A 15,130-nucleotide genomic window follows, 5' to 3' on the forward strand; every position below is an offset into this window, starting at 1 on the left:
GAAAATTTTGCCAGCACAACCTTCGAATCCGAGGCATGCGTCTCGCTCGGCTCGAGCCAAGGATTCCGATGATATAAGACACTTGGTTCTGCGGCGTGCGGTTTGGGAGCTACGAGCCATTTCGTACTTTCGGTGGCTGTAGCGCCACCGCCGGGCCCATCGGGGGGCCAGCCTTGGTGATGTTGTAGAGCGAGTGGCTAGTACCATCCCTCAAAGTTTCAGGTCTCTACGACGTACGGCCTTTGCCAACCCTCCCCCCCCTCACCGCTTCCCAGATGGGCGTCGCCTTTGCCGGCTCCCCTGCCGCTGCGTCATTGTGTCATCGCTTCTCGGCCTTTTGGCTAAGATCAAGTGTAGTATCTGTTCTTATCAGTTTAATATCTGATACGTCCCCTATCCGGGGACTGCATATTAAATTGATTTTTGGCACATGGAGCCGGAACCGGGGCTTGCTCCGTCCACTCCACGCATCGACCTGGTATTGCAGTGCCTCCAGGAACGGTGTGCTTCCCCTTTTTGGGGACTGTGAATTGTTGTGACTAATAGAAGAACCAACAACACCACTGGAATTTTGTCAGAGAATACAGAAATACGCAGGAAGCGCATACAGAATGATGATGAGGTGACCGTTGACGATGACCGTGCCACAGAGAAAGCAGCAAGCTGCGGTCATATGAGCATAGGGAAAAAAGAAGAACAAAAGCGTCGGTTGCCGGCCGGCTGACTCATCACCGTCACAGCACGTTTTTTGATGTCCCTCTTATTTGAGAGTCTTTACCAACGAGCTGATGAGTCCAATCGGGGGTTTGTGTTGGATGGATTAGGGACACCTGATTCAAATCAAGGTCAGGCACGCACGCAGCAGTCAAGCAATGGAAGGTGCCCCGTCCTTCCTTTTCTTGGGGGAGGGGAAGGTCACCGTGTTTGAGGATGGCGAAGGGGGATAGGGCGCCTCTGCCTGGAGGCCAGGCAACTCATACTTACCTGGCAGGGGAGACACCATGATCAGGAAGGTGGTTCACCCAGGGCGAGGCTCGGCCATTGCACTCCGGTTGTGCTGACCCCTGCGAATTCCCCAAATGTGGGAATCTCGACTGCATAATTTATGGTAGTGGGGGACTGCGTTCGCGCTCTCCCCTGTACACACTGGTTAAAAGCAGATAGCGTGGAGGGAAAAAGCGTGCGGTTCTTGACGCTTGTGGCGCCGCCCACTGCCCCAAAGGGTGAAGTTGCACCAGTTTTGTTATGTTTCTGTCTCTTTCTGCTGTGTCAGCCAGTGACCCGGAGAGTTCAGAGAACTGAACTGCGTCTGTTTTCATCGAGGTTGTCGAAACCTGCGACCGGTTTGCCGAATGTGGTTTTTCCCACAAACTTTGATATTCAACGGACGAGTTGATTGACAGCAGTGGTCCCAAAGGCAAAGTTGTTCGGATGGAGGTTTTCTGTCGTATGGTACGACTGTCTCGTGCGCGTGCTGTGAAAAAGCACGCGACATACGTTCGCCTATAGCCGCTCTCATGTTGTTGCTTTTTCATTTTAAAGCGCCACTAGGTGGCCATTCACCGCGTCCTTTCTCGCCTGACCCCAGACTGAGCCCGTGCACGGGTGTACCGGCTTGGGTGAAATTGTCTCGTTCCGTCCAAGAGCTATAGCCGTTCTAGCAGACCCCGCCTCGCCCAGCCCGTAGGTTTCGGCCTGCCGCCGCCAAGCTGAATCGAAATTCCCACTTTTTTTCCGATCTGGACGGACAGTCAGACTCCAGAGAATCTTTCTGCACTGGTTTGGGCCAGATCGGGCAAAAGACCTAGGACTAGTGTGCAAAAGTAGGTTTTTCACAAAATCCCAAATACCCGAAAATTTCGCCAGCGCAACCTTCGAATCCGAGGCATGCGTCTCGCTCGGCTCGAGCCAAGGATTCCGATGATATAAGACACTTGGTTCTGCGGCGTGCGGTTTGGGAGCTACGAGCCATTTCGTACTTTCGGTGGCTGTAGCGCCACCGCCGGGCCCATCGGGGGGCCAGCCTTGGTGATGTTGTAGAGCGAGTGGCTAGTACCATCCCTCAAAGTTTCAGGTCTCTACGACGTACGGCCTTTGCCAACCCTCCCCCCCCTCACCGCTTCCCAGATGGGCGTCGCCTTTGCCGGCTCCCCTGCCGCTGCGTCATTGTGTCATCGCTTCTCGGCCTTTTGGCTAAGATCAAGTGTAGTATCTGTTCTTATCAGTTTAATATCTGATACGTCCCCTATCCGGGGACTGCATATTAAATTGATTTTTGGCACATGGAGCCGGAACCGGGGCTTGCTCCGTCCACTCCACGCATCGACCTGGTATTGCAGTGCCTCCAGGAACGGTGTGCTTCCCCTTTTTGGGGACTGTGAATTGTTGTGACTAATAGAAGAACCAACAACACCACTGGAATTTTGTCAGAGAATACAGAAATACGCAGGAAGCGCATACAGAATGATGATGAGGTGACCGTTGACGATGACCGTGCCACAGAGAAAGCAGCAAGCTGCGGTCATATGAGCATAGGGAAAAAAGAAGAACAAAAGCGTCGGTTGCCGGCCGGCTGACTCATCACCGTCACAGCACGTTTTTTGATGTCCCTCTTATTTGAGAGTCTTTACCAACGAGCTGATGAGTCCAATCGGGGGTTTGTGTTGGATGGATTAGGGACACCTGATTCAAATCAAGGTCAGGCACGCACGCAGCAGTCAAGCAATGGAAGGTGCCCCGTCCTTCCTTTTCTTGGGGGAGGGGAAGGTCACCGTGTTTGAGGATGGCGAAGGGGGATAGGGCGCCTCTGCCTGGAGGCCAGGCAACTCATACTTACCTGGCAGGGGAGACACCATGATCAGGAAGGTGGTTCACCCAGGGCGAGGCTCGGCCATTGCACTCCGGTTGTGCTGACCCCTGCGAATTCCCCAAATGTGGGAATCTCGACTGCATAATTTATGGTAGTGGGGGACTGCGTTCGCGCTCTCCCCTGTACACACTGGTTAAAAGCAGATAGCGTGGAGGGAAAAAGCGTGCGGTTCTTGACGCTTGTGGCGCCGCCCACTGCCCCAAAGGGTGAAGTTGCACCAGTTTTGTTATGTTTCTGTCTCTTTCTGCTGTGTCAGCCAGTGACCCGGAGAGTTCAGAGAACTGAACTGCGTCTGTTTTCATCGAGGTTGTCGAAACCTGCGACCGGTTTGCCGAATGTGGTTTTTCCCACAAACTTTGATATTCAACGGACGAGTTGATTGACAGCAGTGGTCCCAAAGGCAAAGTTGTTCGGATGGAGGTTTTCTGTCGTATGGTACGACTGTCTCGTGCGCGTGCTGTGAAAAAGCACGCGACATACGTTCGCCTATAGCCGCTCTCATGTTGTTGCTTTTTCATTTTAAAGCGCCACTAGGTGGCCATTCACCGCGTCCTTTCTCGCCTGACCCCAGACTGAGCCCGTGCACGGGTGTACCGGCTTGGGTGAAATTGTCTCGTTCCGTCCAAGAGCTATAGCCGTTCTAGCAGACCCCGCCTCGCCCAGCCCGTAGGTTTCGGCCTGCCGCCGCCAAGCTGAATCGAAATTCCCACTTTTTTTCCGATCTGGACGGACAGTCAGACTCCAGAGAATCTTTCTGCACTGGTTTGGGCCAGATCGGGCAAAAGACCTAGGACTAGTGTGCAAAAGTAGGTTTTTCACAAAATCCCAAATACCCGAAAATTTCGCCAGCGCAACCTTCGAATCCGAGGCATGCGTCTCGCTCGGCTCGAGCCAAGGATTCCGATGATATAAGACACTTGGTTCTGCGGCGTGCGGTTTGGGAGCTACGAGCCATTTCGTACTTTCGGTGGCTGTAGCGCCACCGCCGGGCCCATCGGGGGGCCAGCCTTGGTGATGTTGTAGAGCGAGTGGCTAGTACCATCCCTCAAAGTTTCAGGTCTCTACGACGTACGGCCTTTGCCAACCCTCCCCCCCCTCACCGCTTCCCAGATGGGCGTCGCCTTTGCCGGCTCCCCTGCCGCTGCGTCATTGTGTCATCGCTTCTCGGCCTTTTGGCTAAGATCAAGTGTAGTATCTGTTCTTATCAGTTTAATATCTGATACGTCCCCTATCCGGGGACTGCATATTAAATTGATTTTTGGCACATGGAGCCGGAACCGGGGCTTGCTCCGTCCACTCCACGCATCGACCTGGTATTGCAGTGCCTCCAGGAACGGTGTGCTTCCCCTTTTTGGGGACTGTGAATTGTTGTGACTAATAGAAGAACCAACAACACCACTGGAATTTTGTCAGAGAATACAGAAATACGCAGGAAGCGCATACAGAATGATGATGAGGTGACCGTTGACGATGACCGTGCCACAGAGAAAGCAGCAAGCTGCGGTCATATGAGCATAGGGAAAAAAGAAGAACAAAAGCGTCGGTTGCCGGCCGGCTGACTCATCACCGTCACAGCACGTTTTTTGATGTCCCTCTTATTTGAGAGTCTTTACCAACGAGCTGATGAGTCCAATCGGGGGTTTGTGTTGGATGGATTAGGGACACCTGATTCAAATCAAGGTCAGGCACGCACGCAGCAGTCAAGCAATGGAAGGTGCCCCGTCCTTCCTTTTCTTGGGGGAGGGGAAGGTCACCGTGTTTGAGGATGGCGAAGGGGGATAGGGCGCCTCTGCCTGGAGGCCAGGCAACTCATACTTACCTGGCAGGGGAGACACCATGATCAGGAAGGTGGTTCACCCAGGGCGAGGCTCGGCCATTGCACTCCGGTTGTGCTGACCCCTGCGAATTCCCCAAATGTGGGAATCTCGACTGCATAATTTATGGTAGTGGGGGACTGCGTTCGCGCTCTCCCCTGTACACACTGGTTAAAAGCAGATAGCGTGGAGGGAAAAAGCGTGCGGTTCTTGACGCTTGTGGCGCCGCCCACTGCCCCAAAGGGTGAAGTTGCACCAGTTTTGTTATGTTTCTGTCTCTTTCTGCTGTGTCAGCCAGTGACCCGGAGAGTTCAGAGAACTGAACTGCGTCTGTTTTCATCGAGGTTGTCGAAACCTGCGACCGGTTTGCCGAATGTGGTTTTTCCCACAAACTTTGATATTCAACGGACGAGTTGATTGACAGCAGTGGTCCCAAAGGCAAAGTTGTTCGGATGGAGGTTTTCTGTCGTATGGTACGACTGTCTCGTGCGCGTGCTGTGAAAAAGCACGCGACATACGTTCGCCTATAGCCGCTCTCATGTTGTTGCTTTTTCATTTTAAAGCGCCACTAGGTGGCCATTCACCGCGTCCTTTCTCGCCTGACCCCAGACTGAGCCCGTGCACGGGTGTACCGGCTTGGGTGAAATTGTCTCGTTCCGTCCAAGAGCTATAGCCGTTCTAGCAGACCCCGCCTCGCCCAGCCCGTAGGTTTCGGCCTGCCGCCGCCAAGCTGAATCGAAATTCCCACTTTTTTTCCGATCTGGACGGACAGTCAGACTCCAGAGAATCTTTCTGCACTGGTTTGGGCCAGATCGGGCAAAAGACCTAGGACTAGTGTGCAAAAGTAGGTTTTTCACAAAATCCCAAATACCCGAAAATTTCGCCAGCGCAACCTTCGAATCCGAGGCATGCGTCTCGCTCGGCTCGAGCCAAGGATTCCGATGATATAAGACACTTGGTTCTGCGGCGTGCGGTTTGGGAGCTACGAGCCATTTCGTACTTTCGGTGGCTGTAGCGCCACCGCCGGGCCCATCGGGGGGCCAGCCTTGGTGATGTTGTAGAGCGAGTGGCTAGTACCATCCCTCAAAGTTTCAGGTCTCTACGACGTACGGCCTTTGCCAACCCTCCCCCCCCTCACCGCTTCCCAGATGGGCGTCGCCTTTGCCGGCTCCCCTGCCGCTGCGTCATTGTGTCATCGCTTCTCGGCCTTTTGGCTAAGATCAAGTGTAGTATCTGTTCTTATCAGTTTAATATCTGATACGTCCCCTATCCGGGGACTGCATATTAAATTGATTTTTGGCACATGGAGCCGGAACCGGGGCTTGCTCCGTCCACTCCACGCATCGACCTGGTATTGCAGTGCCTCCAGGAACGGTGTGCTTCCCCTTTTTGGGGACTGTGAATTGTTGTGACTAATAGAAGAACCAACAACACCACTGGAATTTTGTCAGAGAATACAGAAATACGCAGGAAGCGCATACAGAATGATGATGAGGTGACCGTTGACGATGACCGTGCCACAGAGAAAGCAGCAAGCTGCGGTCATATGAGCATAGGGAAAAAAGAAGAACAAAAGCGTCGGTTGCCGGCCGGCTGACTCATCACCGTCACAGCACGTTTTTTGATGTCCCTCTTATTTGAGAGTCTTTACCAACGAGCTGATGAGTCCAATCGGGGGTTTGTGTTGGATGGATTAGGGACACCTGATTCAAATCAAGGTCAGGCACGCACGCAGCAGTCAAGCAATGGAAGGTGCCCCGTCCTTCCTTTTCTTGGGGGAGGGGAAGGTCACCGTGTTTGAGGATGGCGAAGGGGGATAGGGCGCCTCTGCCTGGAGGCCAGGCAACTCATACTTACCTGGCAGGGGAGACACCATGATCAGGAAGGTGGTTCACCCAGGGCGAGGCTCGGCCATTGCACTCCGGTTGTGCTGACCCCTGCGAATTCCCCAAATGTGGGAATCTCGACTGCATAATTTATGGTAGTGGGGGACTGCGTTCGCGCTCTCCCCTGTACACACTGGTTAAAAGCAGATAGCGTGGAGGGAAAAAGCGTGCGGTTCTTGACGCTTGTGGCGCCGCCCACTGCCCCAAAGGGTGAAGTTGCACCAGTTTTGTTATGTTTCTGTCTCTTTCTGCTGTGTCAGCCAGTGACCCGGAGAGTTCAGAGAACTGAACTGCGTCTGTTTTCATCGAGGTTGTCGAAACCTGCGACCGGTTTGCCGAATGTGGTTTTTCCCACAAACTTTGATATTCAACGGACGAGTTGATTGACAGCAGTGGTCCCAAAGGCAAAGTTGTTCGGATGGAGGTTTTCTGTCGTATGGTACGACTGTCTCGTGCGCGTGCTGTGAAAAAGCACGCGACATACGTTCGCCTATAGCCGCTCTCATGTTGTTGCTTTTTCATTTTAAAGCGCCACTAGGTGGCCATTCACCGCGTCCTTTCTCGCCTGACCCCAGACTGAGCCCGTGCACGGGTGTACCGGCTTGGGTGAAATTGTCTCGTTCCGTCCAAGAGCTATAGCCGTTCTAGCAGACCCCGCCTCGCCCAGCCCGTAGGTTTCGGCCTGCCGCCGCCAAGCTGAATCGAAATTCCCACTTTTTTTCCGATCTGGACGGACAGTCAGACTCCAGAGAATCTTTCTGCACTGGTTTGGGCCAGATCGGGCAAAAGACCTAGGACTAGTGTGCAAAAGTAGGTTTTTCACAAAATCCCAAATACCCGAAAATTTCGCCAGCGCAACCTTCGAATCCGAGGCATGCGTCTCGCTCGGCTCGAGCCAAGGATTCCGATGATATAAGACACTTGGTTCTGCGGCGTGCGGTTTGGGAGCTACGAGCCATTTCGTACTTTCGGTGGCTGTAGCGCCACCGCCGGGCCCATCGGGGGGCCAGCCTTGGTGATGTTGTAGAGCGAGTGGCTAGTACCATCCCTCAAAGTTTCAGGTCTCTACGACGTACGGCCTTTGCCAACCCTCCCCCCCCTCACAGCTTCCCAGATGGGCGTCGCCTTTGCCGGCTCCCCTGCCGCTGCGTCATTGTGTCATCGCTTCTCGGCCTTTTGGCTAAGATCAAGTGTAGTATCTGTTCTTATCAGTTTAATATCTGATACGTCCCCTATCCGGGGACTGCATATTAAATTGATTTTTGGCACATGGAGCCGGAACCGGGGCTTGCTCCGTCCACTCCACGCATCGACCTGGTATTGCAGTGCCTCCAGGAACGGTGTGCTTCCCCTTTTTGGGGACTGTGAATTGTTGTGACTAATAGAAGAACCAACAACACCACTGGAATTTTGTCAGAGAATACAGAAATACGCAGGAAGCGCATACAGAATGATGATGAGGTGACCGTTGACGATGACCGTGCCACAGAGAAAGCAGCAAGCTGCGGTCATATGAGCATAGGGAAAAAAGAAGAACAAAAGCGTCGGTTGCCGGCCGGCTGACTCATCACCGTCACAGCACGTTTTTTGATGTCCCTCTTATTTGAGAGTCTTTACCAACGAGCTGATGAGTCCAATCGGGGGTTTGTGTTGGATGGATTAGGGACACCTGATTCAAATCAAGGTCAGGCACGCACGCAGCAGTCAAGCAATGGAAGGTGCCCCGTCCTTCCTTTTCTTGGGGGAGGGGAAGGTCACCGTGTTTGAGGATGGCGAAGGGGGATAGGGCGCCTCTGCCTGGAGGCCAGGCAACTCATACTTACCTGGCAGGGGAGACACCATGATCAGGAAGGTGGTTCACCCAGGGCGAGGCTCGGCCATTGCACTCCGGTTGTGCTGACCCCTGCGAATTCCCCAAATGTGGGAATCTCGACTGCATAATTTATGGTAGTGGGGGACTGCGTTCGCGCTCTCCCCTGTACACACTGGTTAAAAGCAGATAGCGTGGAGGGAAAAAGCGTGCGGTTCTTGACGCTTGTGGCGCCGCCCACTGCCCCAAAGGGTGAAGTTGCACCAGTTTTGTTATGTTTCTGTCTCTTTCTGCTGTGTCAGCCAGTGACCCGGAGAGTTCAGAGAACTGAACTGCGTCTGTTTTCATCGAGGTTGTCGAAACCTGCGACCGGTTTGCCGAATGTGGTTTTTCCCACAAACTTTGATATTCAACGGACGAGTTGATTGACAGCAGTGGTCCCAAAGGCAAAGTTGTTCGGATGGAGGTTTTCTGTCGTATGGTACGACTGTCTCGTGCGCGTGCTGTGAAAAAGCACGCGACATACGTTCGCCTATAGCCGCTCTCATGTTGTTGCTTTTTCATTTTAAAGCGCCACTAGGTGGCCATTCACCGCGTCCTTTCTCGCCTGACCCCAGACTGAGCCCGTGCACGGGTGTACCGGCTTGGGTGAAATTGTCTCGTTCCGTCCAAGAGCTATAGCCGTTCTAGCAGACCCCGCCTCGCCCAGCCCGTAGGTTTCGGCCTGCCGCCGCCAAGCTGAATCGAAATTCCCACTTTTTTTCCGATCTGGACGGACAGTCAGACTCCAGAGAATCTTTCTGCACTGGTTTGGGCCAGATCGGGCAAAAGACCTAGGACTAGTGTGCAAAAGTAGGTTTTTCACAAAATCCCAAATACCCGAAAATTTCGCCAGCGCAACCTTCGAATCCGAGGCATGCGTCTCGCTCGGCTCGAGCCAAGGATTCCGATGATATAAGACACTTGGTTCTGCGGCGTGCGGTTTGGGAGCTACGAGCCATTTCGTACTTTCGGTGGCTGTAGCGCCACCGCCGGGCCCATCGGGGGGCCAGCCTTGGTGATGTTGTAGAGCGAGTGGCTAGTACCATCCCTCAAAGTTTCAGGTCTCTACGACGTACGGCCTTTGCCAACCCTCCCCCCCCTCACCGCTTCCCAGATGGGCGTCGCCTTTGCCGGCTCCCCTGCCGCTGCGTCATTGTGTCATCGCTTCTCGGCCTTTTGGCTAAGATCAAGTGTAGTATCTGTTCTTATCAGTTTAATATCTGATACGTCCCCTATCCGGGGACTGCATATTAAATTGATTTTTGGCACATGGAGCCGGAACCGGGGCTTGCTCCGTCCACTCCACGCATCGACCTGGTATTGCAGTGCCTCCAGGAACGGTGTGCTTCCCCTTTTCGGGGACTGCGAATTGTTGTGACTAATAGAAGAACCAACAACACCACTGGACTTTTGTCAGAGAATACAGAAATACGCAGGAAGCGCATACAGAATGACGATGAGGTGACCGTTGACGATCACCGTGCCACAGAGAAAGCAGCAAGCTGCGGTCATATGAGCATAGGGAAAAAAGAAGAACAAAAGCGTCGGTTGCCGGCCGGCTGACTCATCACCGTCACAGCACGTTTTTTGATGTCCCTCTTATTTGAGAGTCTTTACCAACGAGCTGATGAGTCGAATCAGGGGTTTGTGTTGGATGGATTAGGGACACCTGATTCAAATCAAGGTCACGCACGCACGCACGCAGCAGTCAAGCAATGGAAGGTGCCCCGTCCTTCCTTTTCTTGGGGGAGGGGAAGGTCACCGTGTTTGAGGATGGCGAAGGGGGATAGGGCGCCTCTGCCTGGAGGCCAGGCAACTCATACTTACCTGGCAGGGGAGACACCATGATCAGGAAGGTGGTTCACCCAGGGCGAGGCTCGGCCATTGCACTCCGGTTGTGCTGACCCCTGCGAATTCCCCAAATGTGGGAATCTCGACTGCATAATTTATGGTAGTGGGGGACTGCGTTCGCGCTCTCCCCTGTACACACTGGTTAAAAGCAGATAGCGTGGAGGGAAAAAGCGTGCGGTTCTTGACGCTTGTGGCGCCGCCCACTGCCCCAAAGGGTGAAGTTGCACCAGTTTTGTTATGTTTCTGTCTCTTTCTGCTGTGTCAGCCAGTGACCCGGAGAGTTCAGAGAACTGAACTGCGTCTGTTTTCATCGAGGTTGTCGAAACCTGCGACCGGTTTGCCGAATGTGGTTTTTCCCACAAACTTTGATATTCAACGGACGAGTTGATTGACAGCAGTGGTCCCAAAGGCAAAGTTGTTCGGATGGAGGTTTTCTGTCGTATGGTACGACTGTCTCGTGCGCGTGCTGTGAAAAAGCACGCGACATACGTTCGCCTATAGCCGCTCTCATGTTGTTGCTTTTTCATTTTAAAGCGCCACTAGGTGGCCATTCACCGCGTCCTTTCTCGCCTGACCCCAGACTGAGCCCGTGCACGGGTGTACCGGCTTGGGTGAAATTGTCTCGTTCCGTCCAAGAGCTATAGCCGTTCTAGCAGACCCCGCCTCGCCCAGCCCGTAGGTTTCGGCCTGCCGCCGCCAAGCTGAATCGAAATTCCCACTTTTTTTCCGATCTGGACGGACAGTCAGACTCCAGAGAATCTTTCTGCACTGGTTTGGGCCAGATCGGGCAAAAGACCTAGGACTAGTGTGCAAAAGTAGGTTTTTCACAAAATCCCAAATACCCGAAAATTTCGCCAGCGCAACCTTCGAATCCGAGGCATGCGTCTCGCTCGGCTCGAGCCAAGGATTCCGATGATATAAGACACTTGGTTCTGCGGCGTGCGGTTTGGGAGCTACGAGCCATTTCGTACTTTCGGTGGCTGTAGCGCCACCGCCGGGCCCATCGGGGGGCCAGCCTTGGTGATGTTGTAGAGCGAGTGGCTAGTACCATCCCTCAAAGTTTCAGGTCTCTACGACGTACGGCCTTTGCCAACCCTCCCCCCCCTCACCGCTTCCCAGATGGGCGTCGCCTTTGCCGGCTCCCCTGCCGCTGCGTCATTGTGTCATCGCTTCTCGGCCTTTTGGCTAAGATCAAGTGTAGTATCTGTTCTTATCAGTTTAATATCTGATACGTCCCCTATCCGGGGACTGCATATTAAATTGATTTTTGGCACATGGAGCCGGAACCGGGGCTTGCTCCGTCCACTCCACGCATCGACCTGGTATTGCAGTGCCTCCAGGAACGGTGTGCTTCCCCTTTTTGGGGACTGTGAATTGTTGTGACTAATAGAAGAACCAACAACACCACTGGAATTTTGTCAGAGAATACAGAAATACGCAGGAAGCGCATACAGAATGATGATGAGGTGACCGTTGACGATGACCGTGCCACAGAGAAAGCAGCAAGCTGCGGTCATATGAGCATAGGGAAAAAAGAAGAACAAAAGCGTCGGTTGCCGGCCGGCTGACTCATCACCGTCACAGCACGTTTTTTGATGTCCCTCTTATTTGAGAGTCTTTACCAACGAGCTGATGAGTCCAATCGGGGGTTTGTGTTGGATGGATTAGGGACACCTGATTCAAATCAAGGTCAGGCACGCACGCAGCAGTCAAGCAATGGAAGGTGCCCCGTCCTTCCTTTTCTTGGGGGAGGGGAAGGTCACCGTGTTTGAGGATGGCGAAGGGGGATAGGGCGCCTCTGCCTGGAGGCCAGGCAACTCATACTTACCTGGCAGGGGAGACACCATGATCAGGAAGGTGGTTCACCCAGGGCGAGGCTCGGCCATTGCACTCCGGTTGTGCTGACCCCTGCGAATTCCCCAAATGTGGGAATCTCGACTGCATAATTTATGGTAGTGGGGGACTGCGTTCGCGCTCTCCCCTGTACACACTGGTTAAAAGCAGATAGCGTGGAGGGAAAAAGCGTGCGGTTCTTGACGCTTGTGGCGCCGCCCACTGCCCCAAAGGGTGAAGTTGCACCAGTTTTGTTATGTTTCTGTCTCTTTCTGCTGTGTCAGCCAGTGACCCGGAGAGTTCAGAGAACTGAACTGCGTCTGTTTTCATCGAGGTTGTCGAAACCTGCGACCGGTTTGCCGAATGTGGTTTTTCCCACAAACTTTGATATTCAACGGACGAGTTGATTGACAGCAGTGGTCCCAAAGGCAAAGTTGTTCGGATGGAGGTTTTCTGTCGTATGGTACGACTGTCTCGTGCGCGTGCTGTGAAAAAGCACGCGACATACGTTCGCCTATAGCCGCTCTCATGTTGTTGCTTTTTCATTTTAAAGCGCCACTAGGTGGCCATTCACCGCGTCCTTTCTCGCCTGACCCCAGACTGAGCCCGTGCACGGGTGTACCGGCTTGGGTGAAATTGTCTCGTTCCGTCCAAGAGCTATAGCCGTTCTAGCAGACCCCGCCTCGCCCAGCCCGTAGGTTTCGGCCTGCCGCCGCCAAGCTGAATCGAAATTCCCACTTTTTTTCCGATCTGGACGGACAGTCAGACTCCAGAGAATCTTTCTGCACTGGTTTGGGCCAGATCGGGCAAAAGACCTAGGACTAGTGTGCAAAAGTAGGTTTTTCACAAAATCCCAAATACCCGAAAATTTCGCCAGCGCAACCTTCGAATCCGAGGCATGCGTCTCGCTCGGCTCGAGCCAAGGATTCCGATGATATAAGACACTTGGTTCTGCGGCGTGCGGTTTGGGAGCTACGAGCCATTTCGTACTTTCGGTGGCTGTAGCGCCACCGCCGGGCCCATCGGGGGGCCAGCCTTGGTGATGTTGTAGAGCGAGTGGCTAGTACCATCCCTCAAAGTTTCAGGTCTCTACGACGTACGGCCTTTGCCAACCCTCCCCCCCCTCACCGCTTCCCAGATGGGCGTCGCCTTTGCCGGCTCCCCTGCCGCTGCGTCATTGTGTCATCGCTTCTCGGCCTTTTGGCTAAGATCAAGTGTAGTATCTGTTCTTATCAGTTTAATATCTGATACGTCCCCTATCCGGGGACTGCATATTAAATTGATTTTTGGCACATGGAGCCGGAACCGGGGCTTGCTCCGTCCACTCCACGCATCGACCTGGTATTGCAGTGCCTCCAGGAACGGTGTGCTTCCCCTTTTCGGGGACTGCGAATTGTTGTGACTAATAGAAGAACCAACAACACCACTGGACTTTTGTCAGAGAATACAGAAATACGCAGGAAGCGCATACAGAATGACGATGAGGTGACCGTTGACGATGACCGTGCCACAGAGAAAGCAGCAAGCTGCGGTCATATGAGCATAGGGAAAAAAGAAGAACAAAAGCGTCGGTTGCCGGCCGGCTGACTCATCACCGTCACAGCACGTTTTTTGATGTCCCTCTTATTTGAGAGTCTTTACCAACGAGCTGATGAGTCGAATCAGGGGTTTGTGTTGGATGGATTAGGGACACCTGATTCAAATCAAGGTCACGCACGCACGCACGCAGCAGTCAAGCAATGGAAGGTGCCCCGTCCTTCCTTTTCTTGGGGGAGGGGAAGGTCACCGTGTTTGAGGATGGCGAAGGGGGATAGGGCGCCTCTGCCTGGAGGCCAGGCAACTCATACTTACCTGGCAGGGGAGACACCATGATCAGGAAGGTGGTTCACCCAGGGCGAGGCTCGGCCATTGCACTCCGGTTGTGCTGACCCCTGCGAATTCCCCAAATGTGGGAATCTCGACTGCATAATTTATGGTAGTGGGGGACTGCGTTCGCGCTCTCCCCTGTACACACTGGTTAAAAGCAGATAGCGTGGAGGGAAAAAGCGTGCGGTTCTTGACGCTTGTGGCGCCGCCCACTGCCCCAAAGGGTGAAGTTGCACCAGTTTTGTTATGTTTCTGTCTCTTTCTGCTGTGTCAGCCAGTGACCCGGAGAGTTCAGAGAACTGAACTGCGTCTGTTTTCATCGAGGTTGTCGAAACCTGCGACCGGTTTGCCGAATGTGGTTTTTCCCACAAACTTTGATATTCAACGGACGAGTTGATTGACAGCAGTGGTCCCAAAGGCAAAGTTGTTCGGATGGAGGTTTTCTGTCGTATGGTACGACTGTCTCGTGCGCGTGCTGTGAAAAAGCACGCGACATACGTTCGCCTATAGCCGCTCTCATGTTGTTGCTTTTTCATTTTAAAGCGCCACTAGGTGGCCATTCACCGCGTCCTTTCTCGCCTGACCCCAGACTGAGCCCGTGCACGGGTGTACCGGCTTGGGTGAAATTGTCTCGTTCCGTCCAAGAGCTATAGCCGTTCTAGCAGACCCCGCCTCGCCCAGCCCGTAGGTTTCGGCCTGCCGCCGCCAAGCTGAATCGAAATTCCCACTTTTTTTCCGATCTGGACGGACAGTCAGACTCCAGAGAATCTTTCTGCACTGGTTTGGGCCAGATCGGGCAAAAGACCTAGGACTAGTGTGCAAAAGTAGGTTTTTCACAAAATCCCAAATACCCGAAAATTTCGCCAGCGCAACCTTCGAATCCGAGGCATGCGTCTCGCTCGGCTCGAGCCAAGGATTCCGATGATATAAGACACTTGGTTCTGCGGCGTGCGGTTTGGGAGCTACGAGCCATTTCGTACTTTCGGTGGCTGTAGCGCCACCGCCGGGCCCATCGGGGGGCCAGCCTTGGTGATGTTGTAGAGCGAGTGGCTAGTACCATCCCTCAAAGTTTCAGGTCTCTACGACGTACGGCCTTTGCCAACCCTCCCCCCCCTCACCGCTTCCCAGATGGGCGTCGCCTTTGCCGGCTCCCCTGCCG

The 15,130-nt window shown here is 53.6% G+C and overlaps 16 non-coding genes across 16 annotated transcripts; all 16 read left to right on the forward strand.

Annotated features, from left to right (window-relative positions):
- Positions 1-321: 321 nt before the first annotated feature.
- LOC137066610 (U2 spliceosomal RNA) lies at positions 322-512 on the forward strand. The gene has a single exon (XR_010902515.1). It is a non-coding gene; the product is annotated as a U2 spliceosomal RNA (small nuclear RNA).
- A 464-nt stretch (positions 513-976) lies between these two features.
- On the forward strand, positions 977-1,140 carry LOC137067085 (U1 spliceosomal RNA). The gene has a single exon (XR_010902908.1). It is a non-coding gene; the product is annotated as a U1 spliceosomal RNA (small nuclear RNA).
- Positions 1,141-2,173: 1,033 nt separating this feature from the next.
- On the forward strand, positions 2,174-2,364 carry LOC137066611 (U2 spliceosomal RNA). The gene has a single exon (XR_010902516.1). It is a non-coding gene; the product is annotated as a U2 spliceosomal RNA (small nuclear RNA).
- A 464-nt stretch (positions 2,365-2,828) lies between these two features.
- Positions 2,829-2,992, forward strand: LOC137067086 (U1 spliceosomal RNA). Its single transcript, XR_010902909.1, has one exon. It is a non-coding gene; the product is annotated as a U1 spliceosomal RNA (small nuclear RNA).
- A 1,033-nt stretch (positions 2,993-4,025) lies between these two features.
- Positions 4,026-4,216, forward strand: LOC137066612 (U2 spliceosomal RNA). Its single transcript, XR_010902517.1, has one exon. It is a non-coding gene; the product is annotated as a U2 spliceosomal RNA (small nuclear RNA).
- Positions 4,217-4,680: 464 nt separating this feature from the next.
- On the forward strand, positions 4,681-4,844 carry LOC137067087 (U1 spliceosomal RNA). The gene has a single exon (XR_010902910.1). It is a non-coding gene; the product is annotated as a U1 spliceosomal RNA (small nuclear RNA).
- Positions 4,845-5,877: 1,033 nt separating this feature from the next.
- Positions 5,878-6,068, forward strand: LOC137066613 (U2 spliceosomal RNA). Its single transcript, XR_010902518.1, has one exon. It is a non-coding gene; the product is annotated as a U2 spliceosomal RNA (small nuclear RNA).
- Positions 6,069-6,532: 464 nt separating this feature from the next.
- Positions 6,533-6,696, forward strand: LOC137067088 (U1 spliceosomal RNA). Its single transcript, XR_010902911.1, has one exon. It is a non-coding gene; the product is annotated as a U1 spliceosomal RNA (small nuclear RNA).
- Positions 6,697-7,729: 1,033 nt separating this feature from the next.
- On the forward strand, positions 7,730-7,920 carry LOC137066616 (U2 spliceosomal RNA). The gene has a single exon (XR_010902520.1). It is a non-coding gene; the product is annotated as a U2 spliceosomal RNA (small nuclear RNA).
- A 464-nt stretch (positions 7,921-8,384) lies between these two features.
- On the forward strand, positions 8,385-8,548 carry LOC137067091 (U1 spliceosomal RNA). Its single transcript, XR_010902913.1, has one exon. It is a non-coding gene; the product is annotated as a U1 spliceosomal RNA (small nuclear RNA).
- A 1,033-nt stretch (positions 8,549-9,581) lies between these two features.
- LOC137066617 (U2 spliceosomal RNA) lies at positions 9,582-9,772 on the forward strand. The gene has a single exon (XR_010902521.1). It is a non-coding gene; the product is annotated as a U2 spliceosomal RNA (small nuclear RNA).
- Positions 9,773-10,240: 468 nt separating this feature from the next.
- LOC137067092 (U1 spliceosomal RNA) lies at positions 10,241-10,404 on the forward strand. Its single transcript, XR_010902914.1, has one exon. It is a non-coding gene; the product is annotated as a U1 spliceosomal RNA (small nuclear RNA).
- A 1,033-nt stretch (positions 10,405-11,437) lies between these two features.
- LOC137066618 (U2 spliceosomal RNA) lies at positions 11,438-11,628 on the forward strand. Its single transcript, XR_010902522.1, has one exon. It is a non-coding gene; the product is annotated as a U2 spliceosomal RNA (small nuclear RNA).
- A 464-nt stretch (positions 11,629-12,092) lies between these two features.
- LOC137067093 (U1 spliceosomal RNA) lies at positions 12,093-12,256 on the forward strand. Its single transcript, XR_010902915.1, has one exon. It is a non-coding gene; the product is annotated as a U1 spliceosomal RNA (small nuclear RNA).
- A 1,033-nt stretch (positions 12,257-13,289) lies between these two features.
- Positions 13,290-13,480, forward strand: LOC137066619 (U2 spliceosomal RNA). Its single transcript, XR_010902523.1, has one exon. It is a non-coding gene; the product is annotated as a U2 spliceosomal RNA (small nuclear RNA).
- Positions 13,481-13,948: 468 nt separating this feature from the next.
- On the forward strand, positions 13,949-14,112 carry LOC137067094 (U1 spliceosomal RNA). Its single transcript, XR_010902916.1, has one exon. It is a non-coding gene; the product is annotated as a U1 spliceosomal RNA (small nuclear RNA).
- Positions 14,113-15,130: the final 1,018 nt, after the last annotated feature.

The sequence above is a fragment of the Pseudorasbora parva genome, unplaced genomic scaffold (assembly GCF_024679245.1).
Source record: "Pseudorasbora parva isolate DD20220531a unplaced genomic scaffold, ASM2467924v1 scaffold_33, whole genome shotgun sequence".
NCBI lineage: Eukaryota > Metazoa > Chordata > Actinopteri > Cypriniformes > Gobionidae > Pseudorasbora > Pseudorasbora parva.